We start from the raw sequence: 17,161 nt of genomic DNA on the forward strand, positions 1-17,161 counted from the left end.
AGAGACCTGTTTGTCTACCCCAGGAAAAGGATTGGGTTGGACAAGGGACACAGTACCCCAGAATATCTAGGAAATAGATTGGTTAGGGTGTGGACCCATCAGAAGCCCGAGAAAACTTGGGAATTGATTGGCAAGTTTGAAGAAGTGCATAGTTTGTCCTAAGCCAGAAATAATATAATCAGCCTAACAAAGAAGCAGCTCTTTCTCTTTCTCTCTGTAACACATGCTTTCCCCATTCATTCACACATTTTATAGCAACCATGGGCCCTAGCAGCCACTTGGACCAAGTATGGGCCTGGGCACAGCACCAGCCTGAGTGCAACCAGGAACAGACTAAGCTAGCCATATGGGGACAGGCTAAACTGGAATGAACCAATGGCACAGAACTTTTGGACCTTGGCTTTTGTACTAAGGTTGAGAAAGACGAGATTGGACTTCTTACATGGTAGGATGGATGGAAGTGGGACACTGGGAACCCAGGGGCAGTCCTTTAATTTTGCTTCTGCAATGAATCTTACCACAAAACCATAACCTCCCATGCATGAGTCCCCCAGAATGCTTTCCTTTCAACTCCGTAAAAGAACATGATTTCCACCAGCAGGAACTTGACAAGTCACCCTTCATTGAGAAGATCTTGACTGCATTTTGAAATTCTTTGAGTTGTGTCTGGGTTCAAGTCAAATAGTTCTGTCTACTTACTATCAAAATGACAACAACAACAATAACAAAACACACACAAAAATCACCTCTATCACCTTTTATTTCAGGTACATGAGAAAAGTATAAAAACATATTGCCTCAGTCTATGCTTTTTCCCCAGAGGTATAACATCTTCAAGTAGTGTGTTATCTTTCTGAAAAAAAAATTAATGTCCCACTGCATTTCCCCCCACTGCGCATCTATATTTGTAAATGCACACACACACACACACACACACACACACACACACACACACACACCAATTACTACATGAAAATAACAGAGAACTTTAGTCTTTTCTGGCATTTTTTAAACTTATAGGGTTTAGATTACTGTTTCAATAAAGAAATCATCTCTGAAGATTCCAGGACCATTTCCTACTGATACAGGTGAGCAACTTGTTGGATGGAGACATATTTTTCTAAAATTCAGAAAGACATCTTCAGTAGGTTTCAAGTTCTTCTCTTCTAGAGTCTGTTAGGCCGATAGGGCAATACAATCCTTAATGACCATTTGTAAGCTTCCTGCCACAGGAGAACAAAAGACCAGGAAAAACTTGCTGGACACCAGGAATCAGACCATATATAAGGAACGGAAACTGTCCTGAAGGCACCTGATCACACAACTGCATTCCATACCCATTCCAAGCCTACTAGCTCAGCCCCCAAACCTACTGAAGACAAGTTTCCCACCAGTGATTGCATACAAGGATGAAACTCCAGCTCCTGGGTGCTGCCATCATGGACCCAATGTCCCCTTGGCTCGGTGCCATGTAGCCCTTCCCTTTGGATATCCCATCTTCCATCCCCTTCCCTTAAATAAATTCAATTTTCTTTAATCACCATCTGAGATGACTTTTTAGCCTACTTGCGTGCACCATCCACCATGTTCACCTTTCAGAGTCCTTAATTAGTTTAAATCACTTACATGTTTAAGTCAAATTCTGCTCTGTGTAAAGTGTACAATTTTAAAAGCAAATGAAAAGGGAAAGTTCCTGTATTCCAGTCTCCAAAAATAGAGAAATATTCTATATATCTGGTCAATTCCACCATGGTAGAATTGATTCTAGTATTTTCTCAGGAGGAATGGCTGAACATGAGCATAAATCATAACTTAAATAAAGCCCTTATTGACAAGTCTAATTGACTACTTCAAAGCATTGAAGGAGAAAGTCTAGGGGCAACAGCTTGATTAAGTATATTTAAAGTCAGAATTCTGCATAAATATCTGTATCAATACTTATTTTGTCCTTTAGCACAACAGAAAATAAATAGCGTATGTTGTGCCTGTTAGCCCACCTTGAATGAAATTCCCTTAGTGTAGGGAATACCAGAAATTGGGCTGCCTTGCCCCTGAAAAATTGTGAAGTAAAGTTTATTCTGGCTACCATCTTACCTTACCTCTCCTTCTGTCCTGATTTCCTGTCCTCATTCCATAGGCTCAATCCTGTGTCCAATTCCCAAGAACCTTCTTGCTGTCAGTTAATAATAGCTTTTAATGCTGTTATTCTTCTCAGAGTTTTGCATTTTAATAGGGCCCCCAGGGATTAAAATGCTTCCAGAACCAAAAGAGTGACTCTCTAATGGTGGAATTTTCGGTATTTGTGACAGGCATTGTGGGAGCTTTTCATGAAAACCTCTCAGAAGACAAACACCTTGACAGCCTTCATCTACACGGATTCGGTATGGTCGGTCCTGTAGAGGAATACAGGAATGTGAATCAATCAGCAACGAAATAGTGAATTTTATTGAGAAGAAAACCTTAAACTTTGCTAATTATAGCTTAATATTTTAATCAGTTTTTCTATCAATGAGTACGTGTGACGTTATATGTTAGGGAGATTCTTTCAAGTGATGGTACAGTAAGGGATGGGAGACTGGTGGGACAGAAATGCTTAACCATCTGTGCTCCAAGTCTTAGCCCCTGGCTAAAAGAAGCACTCTCATGACATAGAATAGAATCCAAGTATGGGCATGAAACTGTAATAAACTTCACTCTGAACTGTTGTTCCCATATACATTTTGTACATGGACAGAAAAAGAAGAGAGGCCAGGATACTCTTCTCACCATGGTCTAGCACGAGAGGGTGTGAGACTCTGGCTCTTTATCTGAAACTGACTATCATCCTTTTCCTCCCTCCCCCAGCTAAGTAAACAGTGCAGCTTCATCCATTATTCAGCTATCAGAGACTGTCAGGATTTTCTGACTGTGGAACTTGGGAGTTCTTATATTTCTTAAAAAATGTGGAAAAGTGGATTTGCAAAATTGCTGGAAAGGAAAATGAAGAAAGATATCAACTCCTATAATATAATTAATCCTTGTGATTTTCCTCCAGAGACCTGACTTTTTTCTTTATTAATGAAAATTTAGATTTATTTTTTTATTTTTATTTTTAATATATTTTTATTGATTTCAGAGAGGAAGGGAGAAGGAGAGAGAGATAGAAACATCAATCAGCTGCATCCTGCACGCACCCCACTGGGGATTGAGCCAACAACCTGGGCATGTGCCCTTGCCTGGAATCGAACCTAGGACCCTTCAGTCTGCAGGCCAATGCTCTATCCACTGAGAAAAACCAGCTAGGCCCAGAAATTTAGTTTAATTTTTGGTTGTCATTATTTATACTTATCTATCTGTGGCAAGTGCTATGGAGGGGAAGAGAGGAAGGAAGAGCTTTAAAATTGTGTCCAGTGAGAAAAAGCACAAAGTAGCTGTGTAGGGCTCTGCCTTAGAACTATAAACACACTACCCTTCCTACCAATCAAGCATTACAAATTCTATTTCATAACTCTTAGAAGGCTATCTTCAAATTTTTCCATGTTGAATGCTGTAGTTTGAAATCTTCCTTTAGAGAAATTTTCCAGGTCAAAAGTTGCAGGTATAAGAATATTGAAAACAATGTAAAATCTTATGCATGTAAATATATTTTTGCTATCATCTTTGTAATAAGGGACAGTGACCTCTGCACTTGGAAGTAAAGAACAACCTCAATAGGAGGAGATTGAAATGCAAGAGGAATGAGGAGATGATTGCGGAGTCTCCCAAACATTTAAAATGTGCCACAGTCTCCACTTCTGCATGATGTTTCTAAGAAACCACAAAGCCTGACTATTTTCTATTTTTCACTTAGCCATGGCAGGGTGCAAGATCTCTGGACATAAAGACAGAAGACCTGGTGTAAGTTCAGCAATCCCATTTGCTGTGCCTTCTAAAGTGAGCATCTTCAAGCCGGGGATTCGCTGCACTCTCACATTTTGTAAAAGCTTTTTAAAAAATATAAATTAAAAAACACTATTGTAGGTATTAGGATGACAGAAAAGTTATTCTGGTGAATTTAACACAATCTGCATCAATAAAACTAGAATATATTATTAAATGCAACTGGGAGTGCTCAGAATAGAAGTGGGTAGAAATGGGTGAGCCTGCATTGTACACAAAGAAAAGGAAGCAACTTATTACCTTTTTGTTTGATAAACTGATTGCTGTTAAACTAGAGCATCACTGTAAACCTAATATAATCATAATTTTAAAATTCATTGGAAAATTCTCTCATGGTAGAATGTAGGTGCTCAGGTAGAAATGATAATAGTAATGATAGTTGGCACTCAGAAAACGTTTGGTGTATGTGGGAAGAAATGTTGAAAAAAGTAATCTAGTTAGAAAGATCCAGTTTGTGAACAACCATATATCAAAGACACCAACATTATCTCAAAAACAGGAGTCTCAGGGGAATGTTACGGAGTTACATATATAAAAATATATGGTTTATTATATTTGTCAATGGCTCCAAAAAACAAAAAAGACATCTGTGCAAATCCAGGTGGACTAAGCAGTAAGATTGATGAAATGATCAAGATTTAATATAGATTCCACTGAAAAAAAAAATCTAAGCACTCATAATTCAGATACAAAGGATGGATATTAAACATATTGGGGATTCTTACAATGTAACTGAGAGGTAAAGATATAAACAACCATAATAAGATGCAATAAATCAGATAATATAGGATTTAAGCCTGAATTTGAATCTCTGTTTTAATTTGTGTAATCTTGGACAAATTATACTTACTTTCTAAAAGTCTAATGTAATTCTCTAACAAATGGAATAATAATAGTATCTATTCCACTGTTCTTTGTAAGGATTTAATAGTACAGTGCATGTCAAATACTCAGCTTAGTAGCACCCAATACACTTGAGCCATTATTATTCCTATCATTGTAGTAATTTATTAAGAATAGTATGATATGGGTAAAATGGAAGATTTATTTACTGTATAACTTGGAGTTATGCAGTAAATAAATCACAGGATATAAGGTACAGCATGGTGATGATCTATATATATATATGAAAGCCTAAGTGACCATTATAACTGGTTGACCAAATGACCAATTGACCGGTTGCTATGATGTGCACTGACCACCAGGGGGCAGACCTCAACGCAGGAGCACTCCCACAGCCAACTTGCTACAGCTGGCCAACCTCCCGCGATCCCTCCCCCTCCCCCGCGGCTAGATGGTCAGTGCACTCCTACAGCCAGCCAACCTCCCACAGTCCCTCTCCCTGGCCAGCTGGCCCCGATTGGCCCCTATCACCAGCCAAACTGAGGGACCCTACTCATGCTCGAATTCATGCACCAGGCCTCTAGTAGTCAATAATACTTGATTGCTATTTGAAAGTTGCTAAGAGAGTAGATTCTAAATGTTCTCATCACAAGAAAAAAATTTGTAACCATATATGGCAATAGATGTTAACTAGACATGATCATTTTGCAATATATACAAACTAGAGGCCCGGTGCATGAAATTCGTGCACGGGTAGGGTTCCTAGGCCCAGCCAGTGATCAGGGCTGATCAGTGGGGTGACCAGCAGGGAAATCAGGGGGCCCTCACTGGCACCCACCTTGGCTGGCCTGGGGCCTTCAGGCTGGAGGCAGCTCCTGCATTGAGCATCTGTCCCCTGGTGGTCAGTGCACATCATAGTGACTGGTCTTTCCACCTGTCATTTTGCTGATTGGTCGATTAGCATATTAGACATTTATTATATAGGATAGTGAATCATTATGTTGTATAGCTGAAAATAATATGGTGTTAAATGCCAATTATACCCCAATAAAAAATACATAATTATATTCATTATATATGACTATTATAAAATTATCTTTAATTGTATAATAGGTCATTCATGTTTTAAGTAGGATTTCTTGAACAACTGGGAGGTTGGACAAGGTCTGACTCCTGGGTTCTATTATTCTATAGTTAATAGCATGTCTTGTCTATGAAGAAAATTGTTTGCAAATTATTTCTCTTTGTCCTAGCCAGTTTGGATCAGTGGATAGAGCATCAGGTTGTGGACTAAAGGATCCCAGGTTTGATTCCAGTCAAGAGCATGTGCCCAGGTTGTGGGCTCGAACCCCAGTAGGGGGTGTGCAAGAGGCAGCCAATAAATGATTCTCTCTCATCATTGATGTTTCTGACTCTCCCTCTCCATTCCTCTGTGAAATCAATAAAAATATTTTTTAAACTTGTTTCTCTTTATTCTCTACTCCTTAACTTCTCAGGGAAAAGTTAATTTAAAAATACTAAAATTCAGCAATGAGAATAAATGGCACTTTTATTTTAAATAGTTGTAATAGCTGGGGGTCTGATTGGGAGGATTAGAAGCAAGTCACTGACAAAGAACCCCTATATTAGTGCCAGTTAAATGGAAGTTATGTGGCCAGATGCCTTAAACATAAAGTTGGCTGACCTTGAGTTCTCTTGAGAAACTAGGGATAATAATATTTTTATTATGAAGTCTTTCTATAAACCCATTTTTCCACTAGATATATATTAAGCCCTTACTTTGCCCTGTCCATTGAGACTTTACTGTATGTAAGAAACCTCTTTTGGAACCAGTTTATTTATTAGTTACTAGTGGCCTGGTGCACAAAACTCATGCACATTAAAAGGGAATTAATTAGAAGAAATATTTTAATATTGCTATTTGCCCTTTCTTTATAATAGAAGTGTCAGAGATGAAAGAAAATTAGTAAAATGTATCTGAAAATCTCCCTCCTGTCAAAGTCTGGGGCATGCTGCGGGACTCAGAATCAAGTCCCTGCCCACCCACACATGCCTCGAAATTGCACGAGACCCAGACCCGGCCAGCCCCATCCCCATCAAGCCCCGCCGGGCGGGGGATGCAGCTTCAGTTTCCCCGTCAAGACCCGCCAGGTGGGGGGCACGGCCTCAGGTCCCCAAGCCCAGCCTCAGGTCCCCTGGCCCTGGCATGAGGGCATGAGGGTGTGAGGGCGGGAGGGCCTGATGATGATTTGCATATTAGCTCTTTATTATATAGGATTATTTTAATGTGCTCCCAATAAATATTAATGTATTTTGATGGATAGTAAGATTCTATTTTCTCTTCCTTAAAATGAAGGGGTGGTACTATAATGATCTATAAGTTTCCTTGTGACTGAAAAACTATTTGATTCCATGGTGATGTTCTTTGTGATACTCTAAAAACTCTACTCCATGACTGAGTCAGGTCACATGAGCAATACTGCTACTTAGTCAGGGAGTACAGGGAGTCTCCCCCATTGGCCAAGGTGTCATAGGGGGAGGTATTCCACCAAGTGTGCCAAAAGATAGAAAGATAATAGGATAGAGAAAAAAGCCCCCTCTTCTCTATCCCTATAAGAACCTTGGGCTTAAATAGGAAGATAAGATGATCTTTGGGACTAAAGTTCACTATCCTCTCAGGTTGCACAGCACCTGAATAAAACCTTTCCTTCAAACCAGCACCAATTTGGCTTTTGTGGTGGTAAGCAGCTTAATCTGTGTTTTTGGTTACACTTTTTAGCGACACTGCCAGGACAGTGTGGAACTCAGTAAGTCCTAGAGGGCCAGGCTGGATTCCAGCTGCCTGTGGGACTGTAGGGATTTTCCAGTAGCTGCATAAAGTTTTTCTTGGATAATTTCTCTGCACTCCTTTGCAAGGCTCCAGATGCCTGAAATGCTTGGCTGGTGAAATGAAACATGTTTCTGCAGAGTAGATGGACTCCAAGACTGGACAAGTCAAACCAGCATGCACACAGGGTGGGGGGTGTCCTCTATCCCTGCCACTTGGGCTTCATGTCCTTTGGGTCAAGTTAGGACAACTTATGGTATCTTTTGGCAGAAGATAAGATGCTAAGACAAGAGCATTCATTTGAAATAATGGAGTTTGGATCTAAGTTTTATTTACATGTTCTTACTTTGTTTAGGGTCTTTCTATGGTTATGGTTTTTCATTTGTACTTTTGTGCCATCAGTGGTTATTCTGTTTCAACCACTCAAGGGAGTCCAGTGGGCCAAATTTTAGCAGATTGGTCCATGTACAACTATGACACAATGACTATGAAGGAATTGGTTTTATACTGTAACACTGCTTGACATGTATAATTTAGACTATGAGAAAATAACTCTTAAATGGTTCTCTAAGTTAGTTACTACATTATCATACAATTGGAATTGTTTTGCTAATGGTCTGGGAAATCATATGGAATCCCATATGCTCAGGCATTTATGTTTTTATGCAATAAGAATTTGGCAAAGAAAGAAAACAAACTAAAGACATAGAGAAGGAAATTGGCTTCAAAATCCCTCCCTGATAGTAGGACACCAGAAGAAAAAGAAAATGAGGAGATGAGCCTCTTTAATGCCCTGAACCTGGAGGACCCAGTATTAGCAATAGGAATATTCTGTCCCTCTCCCCCCCCCCCCACCGCCCCACACACACACCGAACCTGCTGCTAGACACCCCTTAGACAGGACCCTACCCCTGTATGATGAAAGAATGGTCAGGGCCAGCCTGACATGTTGAACTGGGCTGAGGTAGGGAGGTGGGATTTGAGAAAAGAAAGAAAGACAGGACAGCAGGATCAGGAGGTCTCTGAGTCAATCGAGAGACTGTAGCGTGTTTAAATTTGACTGAAAAATTATTTAAAAAGCTGTAATGCCTTTTATACACAAAACACCAAATAGGAGGTCTGTGAAGAGGAATGTACTCTTTGTTCCTCTTAATCTCTAAGGGAGAGACAGAGCAGAAGGACAAATTCTCAGTACAGTAAATCAGGCAGATTCTCAGTAAATAGTTACAGACTTCTTGGCAAGCCATGAAAGGGTTGCTCTCATTCTACTGATAACCGCCATCCAAACAAGTCTGGGAAAACTGTGTGGGTAGGGGGCCAGCCTTGCTAGCCCCTTCAGGTGCAAGGACCGTGTCAGCTTACATCCTGTCTCCAACAGATCCCCCTTTTTTTGTTTTTTAGGCTATTACTAATAAAAGTAAAATGTAAATATTAATAATAAAGCTCTAATATTAAAACAATTGCAAACAATGCCAATGCAAAACTAAATTACATACATGTTATCATTTTCAAAACTTGAATGTCAAGAGCAAAACTCTGGCTATTAAATAATAACAAAACAATAAGAGAGAAATCAAAACTATGGACATATTAACATTTTTAGTTACTAAATGAAAGTCCCTTGTGCTGCTGGTGTATATTTACTTAGAGTCCTTGGACTTGGCTGTGCAAGACTTTGCAGAAGACTGGCAGCTAACAGATGCTAGCATGAGCAGGAACATGGTTGAAGAAGTAGCTTCAACTTCTTGCTTTTCTATAATCTGCTATACTTGAGTCGTTAACTTCTTTAGATGACTCTATGTTGGCACTTCAGTCCCTTGCGTAGCTTTCAGTTTTCTTCTTCCTCTGCTTTGCTGTCATTAGGGCAGTACTTAGTCCTTTTTGAGTGAAGGGACACAGGAGCTTGTTTGAGTCCATTGTGGTGATACACGTAACGCTCCGGCACCTGAATTGGCTGTATTGCTCCTTCTGGAAAGATATAAAACACAACCTCTTCCCCACATTATTACTGAATCTGATAAAACTCTTTTTCTGGTTTATGCTTCCTTCCACCTAGCTGACTCGGTGGAGGCTATTGTACAGGAGGCCTGATGCCTTTCACCTGCTGTATGATCCTCTGTATCACAATTTAAAAATTTTTAAAGTCTAAAAAGCATGACTGAGCTTCTCTTGAGGTGACACATAACAACTGTCTCCCCCTTTTTTGTTTTTTAAATGATTTTAAGAGTATCATTTGTTCTTTCTATAGTTGAGTGATATTTATTTTGCCAGATTCAATTAGGTTTAAGTCCTCGGGGATATACCCCTAAAGTTGGTACAGGAAGGTGGATAATATACTGAGGATATTGCTTCTAATAAAATATGGAAATTGTCGTTCTCAAATATCATTTTAAAGACTGAAAATTAAATGAAAAGTTCCTCTGAATTAGTGTGCCCTATAGTAGCTGTTCTAATAATTTTTGCTATACTTACTATATAAGTACTATTACTATAGGTTGATGGGCTCCATAGCAAAATCTGTTAAGGTATAAATAAGAGCTTGTATTTCTACTGAAATATATAAGGGGTTTGAAGGACCTTTGTTCCCCTGCTGTAGTAGATCTAGCCTTTCTAGAACTGGATCTATCTGTAAAAATGGTTAATGCTTGAGGTATGATATTTCTTTTAATGTGGTAGTTAATACTATTCCCTATGTTAGAAATAAAGTAAGTCCTTAAGCCAGGGGTCCCGGTAGAACACAAAACATTAAACATTTTGACTTTTATGTAGAAGGGTGTGTACACATGATCTGGAAGCATGCATACTGACTTTCCTTGTCCTTGGTCCTGGGTAACCTGTAGCAATGTACAGCTGCTGACTGCTAGTATGGCAAGGCGTCTTCACTATTTTTATTTTTGGACTATTTTACCTTTGTTCTTATGGGCCACTGCCTAGTCTGTGGCTGGAACAGTTATATTAGGTCTTCTCTGGGATCCGTTGTTGTAGAAATCTATATGGGCTTTTCTGGAAATATATAAACATATTCTCCACCAAAGGTTAATAAAGAAATCTTTTCTATAAATTAGACTTGTGATCCTTTTGATTTTTGTCTCAATGATTTTCCTTTGGCTTATTTTGATACTATAAGATTCTATGGGTGTCCTGTTATTAGTATTATAAATGAAAATTAATATTTGAGTAAAAATTTTAAAGTAATTAAGGCTTGATGTAATTTATTTATAGGATATTTCTTTTAAGATATTATTCTATTAATCTCCTTTTTTGTATTATTATGAGGTTTTTATAAAATTTTTAATGTAGTCTTGATAACCTTTTTTATTTTTAATTTTTGTATATAAATATGACTGATTTGGATTTATTGTATGTTAAGTAATTTTACTATGAGATGGATTATCAATAAAGTTTGTTAATACTTTAGGAACAGTTTTTTGTCTAGTATAATTAAGTATTTATGAATATTTACTTATTTTAATTAGCTAATTTAAATTAATCTGAAATAAAGTTTAATTTATTTATTTAACTTAACTTGTCCTGGATTATGGATAATAAATGATATTAAGTTTTTGCTATTAATCTTTAATTTTATATAAAACTTATTAGAGAGGAAAAACACAAATTATTTACCTTAGTTTAAAAGGCTAAACATATAGACTTTTAATTATAATTCCTATAACATTTGAAGGAAACCTCTTTATTTCCTTCTAGAAATAATTTTCAGGCTATAGAGAGTTTTATGTAAGAATCTTTGTCTTTCTTTTTACAATTGGTAACCTGTACGGCTGTAGTTTGAAGGTTAAGCCTATAGGCGACTAGCTAGCTATATTATAAGTACTTTTATAGTAAGGCTGACTACTAATTTACTTTTAAATTTAGTATTTTAACTTTTTAGTTGCCAGTGGCTCTGGAAAGCTAGGTTTGGTTTATTTGAATGTAAATTACTACATTCTTTAAGATGGCTACTGGCAGGAAACTGACCTATCTGCTGGGGGAAAGGCAAGCAGCCTTCTTCCTCTATTAGTAAAGGGTGTAGCCAGTTACCTGGGCTACTGAGATCTTTATAATCAATACATTATTTATCTATATTGCAACAATTTCTTTGAGATTCTAGAGTCAATTATAATTATTTTAAAGCATTACTTTGGATAAATTCTATGACAGAGACAAATTTACTTATATTCTTGAAGGCTTTAAAAGTTAACTTTTTAACAAGGTTTATTAGTATTTTAAAAACTACTCTTCTCTCTCTCTCTCTCTCTCTCTCTCTCTCTCTCTCTCTCTTCCCCTTTTCCCCTCTGGAAGGCGGCCGGCAGGGTGATCGCCAATAAAGCCTGTGTCCTGGTATCCCATGGTCTCCGGCCCTCTGTTTCATCTTTCATCATGGTCCCGAAATCATCTTTCATCATGGTGCTGAACCTGGGTGAGCATGGACTATCCTCGAACCTAGCCCCGAGCTTCTGACTCCTGCTCTGGCTTTGCTCGGCGGCATGGTTCTGAGTCGATTGGCCTGCTCAGAACACTCCTCAAACCCTGCCGTACCAGGACACGTGGGAATCTCATCGATTTCTTCTAACCAGTAGGCTTCAGGGATTTTCCCAACACCCCCCACTCCCGGTTCCCTTGACCTGGAAAGGCCTCAGAGTTTCCCGTAAGCGGCTCTACATTCTACGTTCTATGTTCTACGTTCTACTTTCTACGAAAGCCCAGGTACCTGGCCGGGAAAACTCTGTTCTACTCCACGGGAAAGGTTCACGTGACGACCTTGCAACCTTCTCCTGTCCTTTTTTCTACTGGTTGGCAGAGGGAAAAGAAGGACGCTTCTTATTCCTTCCCCAACTTCTCAGTGGCCTTTCCCTCCGGTCATGGGAAAAGAATAAACAAACAAACAAACAAACAAACAAAAAAACACAAAAAAAACTACTCTTTATTATGAAAATGCGAATCTTGTTGCTGGAACCAGCTTGAATTTCCTTCCTTTAGATTAAATTCGCCATTTTTTTCTTTCCTTTTTTCTTAGGAAAAAACTAGTCTTGGGTTTTTCATTTCTGTAGCCCTTGTAAAGAGTTAAGTCCAGTTCAAGACCTAGCTAATATCCGAAATCGTTCCATGTGCACATTTTGTCTTATACCAGCTTTCTCTTTACATGTGTACAGATATCCCAGATGTATTTCTAAATTTTTTAAAACTTTTTCATGGCGAGAAAGAAAACTTTTAATTTAACATACTAGGAGAGTGGGCTTCCATATTGGATCGCCATGTGTCTCTCCCTTCCTCCACATCCTGCTTACTTCAGGGGAAGTTTTAGCAACAGATCTGGCTACACATTTTTTCATGCTTAATAGATAAAGATAGATCTCAAATTTTTTCTTTCTTTTTGGCTTTCTGAAGTAATAACTAACACCCAATTTGGCCAAGATTTGCATTTCCCTGCTAGTTCTCTTATAATTTTTAAACAAGGCATTAAGTAATCGTATTGCAAGTAATCTTATTGTGGGAGAGCAAATAGCCCTGCTCTCGCCTGCCACCTTTGAATTTCTCTGCACCAGAGGCAGTTTCAGCAGTGGAGTTCCACTTATTACAGATTTTAAATTCCATAGACACACTAAGATTCTAATTTGAACAAGAAACAACATTATTTGTGATCACATAGACTTCAACATTTGCCTCTAAAGGGCATTTTCTCTAAACTCTACTTGTCCCATGCTTTACTCCCGACTATCAATAAATTGCTCCTCCCTTACCTTATCAAGTGCACTCTTTATCTGGGGGAGTTCCTCACCATCTGCTTCCCAAGTTCCAGGCACCAATTTGTCAGGGCCAGCCTGACAGGTTGAACCGGGCTGAGGTAGGGAGGTGGGATTTGAGAAAAGAAAGAAAGACAGGACAGCGGGATCGGGAGGTCTACAAGTCATCGAGAAATTGTAGCGTCGTTTATTAACTGTGTAATGCCTTTTATACACAAAACACTGAATAGGAGGTCTGTGAAGAGGAATGTACTCTTTGTTCCTCTTAATCTCTAAGGGAGAGACAGAGCAGAAGGACAAATTCTCGGTACAGTAAATCAGGCAGATTCTCAGTAAATAGTTACAGACTTCTTGGCAAGCCATGAAAGGGTTGCTCTCATTCTACTGATAACCGCCATCCAAACAAGTCTGGGAAAACTGTGTGGGTAGGGGGCCAGCCTTGCTAGCCCCTTCAGGTGCAAGGACCGTGTCAGCTTACACCCGGTCTCCAACAACAGGGCACTCAATTTGGCCAGGGAGCATCCCTATCCAGAGCAGGACAACTCTCTTTGAGGTGATGTCCTATAGGCAAAATAAACTGGGAAGGCCAGCCCATTGGATACTTTCGTTCCATACTCCATTTTCCACTTCAGATTTACTGAATTGGAACAATTCCACCCCCTCATATCAGGAAGATGATCAGAAAATGGCCTATCTTATTACCTCCATTTTTGCCACTCACCATCCAAACTGGGCAGACATACAGGCTCTCCTAACATCCTCCAGATAGGAGATAAAAGGTGGCTATCTATAATAATAAAAGCATAATATGCTAATTAGACCAGACGTCCTTCCGGATGACCTTCCAGATGAAGCCAGGGCTGCGAGGGAAGCCTGGGTCCTGGGTGCTAGAGGGAAGCTGGTGCCAGCAGCCAGGGAAATAAAGGCCTACTCTTGCATGAATTTTGTGCATTGGGCCTCTAGTTTATAGATAAGGTTAATGAAGAGGGTTATTGCCTCTATCAAGAGAATCCCAATGAGACCCTCAACTCTAGGAGTTATTCTCTTGACAGAGCCCAACTGGGACCAAAATGATAATACCTAGACTTCTTAGAACATTACAAAAGGTGCATACCAGAAGGGCTTAATAAAGGGGTGTATAAACAGAAAAGCCTGAATATGATATAGGCCATTCAATAGAAACCGAATGAAGATCTTTCTGAATTTTTAGGAGGAATCTATGAGACCTATTGAAAGCACACTGATGATGACCCACATGTGCTAGAAAATGTCCAGATGATAAACATGACTTTTATTGGGCAAAGTGCCCCAGATATCAGAAGGCAGTTCCAACATTTTAGATGGGGCATTGGGAATAAATCCCTCCCAGAAGGTAGACATAGCCTTTAAAATTTATCATGCCAAATAAACAAGGAAATTAAAGTAAAGTTTAATAATGTCTTGGTATTTTATATGGAAAGTCCTTGTTCTTAATTCTTTAAATTTGTCTTCCATAGGAACTGAAGGATCAGGTTGTCAATGATTTCCTTTTCCTGTCCTTTTCCCATGGTTGTGTATCTTTTTCTTTTGTTTGAGTTTTCAATACCTATTAATTCTAATTATTTTTACCTTGTATGCATAGTATATAAACTCCCCAATTCAGTGAATTATCTTATTTAGTAACTTTCATTATTTTTTATATATAGTAAATGTTAACTTTTAATCTATTCCATAATCTCAATCATAATTTGTACTTTTCATTGTCCAATTTAAGAAATAATTCCCCAAATGATATAAATTATCTTCCCACATTATTTTCTAAATTTAAAAGATTTTATCCTTCACATTTAGACTTTTAATGCAGCTGGAATTTATTTTTGCATGTGGATATAATTTTGCTCTAGTTCCTTATGATTAGTCAATTGTTCTAGCAGTATTTGGGTTTTTTATCCTTTGTCTACTGGCGTATATTGTCATTTTCGCAATATATCTAGTTTTTATATATATGTGGTCTTCTTTCTGCACTCTCTGTTCTGTTCCACTGCTCCGTTTGTGTGTCTCACTGCTATACAATATGTAACATAACTTTATTAAAAGTCTTGGTATAATACATGGTCATTGTTCTAGTTCTTTAAACTTCTTCTCTACAAAAATTTCAGGGTCAGCTTGAGAATAAAAAAACCCCTCTTGAACTTTTAATAAAAATTGCTTTAAATTTATTAACTAATTTTTGAAGAACTAATTTTTTTTTTACTTTATTGAGTTTTTCTATCCATAAATATGGTTGCTCATTCAAGAAACCCTTTGTATGTCCATTAATTATTTTTATGAAGTTCTTACACATTTCATTAGATTTATAACAGATATTTATAAATTGATAGTAACTTAAAACTTATATTTTCTATTTTATTATAAATATATATATATGGCTAAGTGACCAACCGTCCATCCATCTGATCGTCCAATCAACCACCTGGGTGGTACATATGACTCGCACTGGCAATTTAAAAATAAACGTTGACTTGCACATGTGCGATACATATAAAGCTCTCACTGGTGCCAATAATGTTGTTTTTATATCATGTTTTTGTTGTTTTTATACCATGTCTAACTTGTTTTATATCACGTTGTTTTTTATTTATTAATCAATTTATCAATCATTGTTTTTGTCAATATTGTTTTTTTATCATGTTTTTGTTATTTTTATATAGTTTTTTTGTTTTTATATCATGTTATTATTGTTTACTTATTAATCAATTTATATATTATTTTCATATACATATTACTAATTTTCTTTCATCTCTGACACTTCTATTAGAAAAGGTGAATAGTGATATTAAAATATTTATTTTAATTTTATAATACTATTAGGGGCCTGATGCACGAAATTTGTGCACTCGGAGGGGGGATCCCCTCAGCCCAGCCTGCCCCCTCTCACATACTGGGAGCCCTCAGGGGATGTCCTATTGATGGCTTAGGCCCGCTCCCTATGGGGAGCGGGCCTAAGCTGCAGTCTGGCCTCCCTTTTGGGGGGCAACTGGGCTGATCAGAGGAAGGCACCAGCCCCATCACCCCGCTGCTGCAGCCACTGCCAGCCACCACGGCCACCAAGGTGTTTTCATCAACATGGACTCCATTCCCTTAACCATGAAAAAATGACAACTTTTTTTTTTTTTTTTTAAAGAAAGTTACTTTGGTTACAAATTCATTTGTTGTGATATGAAGCATGAATCTGACTTATCAATGCCCATGTATCATAGCAACAAGAACAAGACAGCAAAAATAAAATAATACTGGGCAGTTGCTCTTCCCCATACTTGTCATTACTTGAAGCATTCCTAAGATTCTCCCAATGGGAGGGAGAGCTGTGGGTTGTTTCTTCCAAATGAAACAGCCATTCTGTGCTGAATTTCCAGAACAACCAACAGATCACAGGAAGATGGTCCTTTGGGCCTCTGCTTGAAACCAACAGCTACAGTATAAGTGCTGGTCTTCAGTCAGGGCCATAACAACTTTCTTTAGGCATTTTCAAGATGTGTCTTTCATAGGATATGACATTTCTTTCTTTATTTTATTTTTTTTGTATCCTCACCTGAGGATATGTTTCCATTGATTTTTAGAGAATGTGGAAGAGAAAGGGAAAGACAGAGAGAAACATCAAAGTGAGAGGAACACTTTAATTGGTTGCCTCCTGCATGAGCCCTGACCTGGGCTCCAGCCAGAGTGGAGCCTGCAACCTAGGTACATGCCCTTAATCAGAATCAAACCCGGACCCTGCGGTCAGCAGGCCTAGGCATTATCCACTAAGGCAAACCGACTAGGGCAGGATATGACATTTCTTAGCCCTCCAGCA

General features: G+C 38.4%; 1 non-coding gene across 1 annotated transcript; it reads right to left on the reverse strand.

Annotated features, from left to right (window-relative positions):
* Positions 1 to 16,678: 16,678 nt before the first annotated feature.
* On the reverse strand, positions 16,679 to 16,815 carry LOC129149209 (small nucleolar RNA SNORA2/SNORA34 family). The gene has a single exon (XR_008556203.1). It is a non-coding gene; the product is annotated as a small nucleolar RNA SNORA2/SNORA34 family (small nucleolar RNA).
* Positions 16,816 to 17,161: the final 346 nt, after the last annotated feature.

The sequence above is a fragment of the Eptesicus fuscus genome, chromosome 5, assembly GCF_027574615.1.
Source record: "Eptesicus fuscus isolate TK198812 chromosome 5, DD_ASM_mEF_20220401, whole genome shotgun sequence".
NCBI classification, from domain to species: Eukaryota; Metazoa; Chordata; class Mammalia; order Chiroptera; family Vespertilionidae; genus Eptesicus; species Eptesicus fuscus.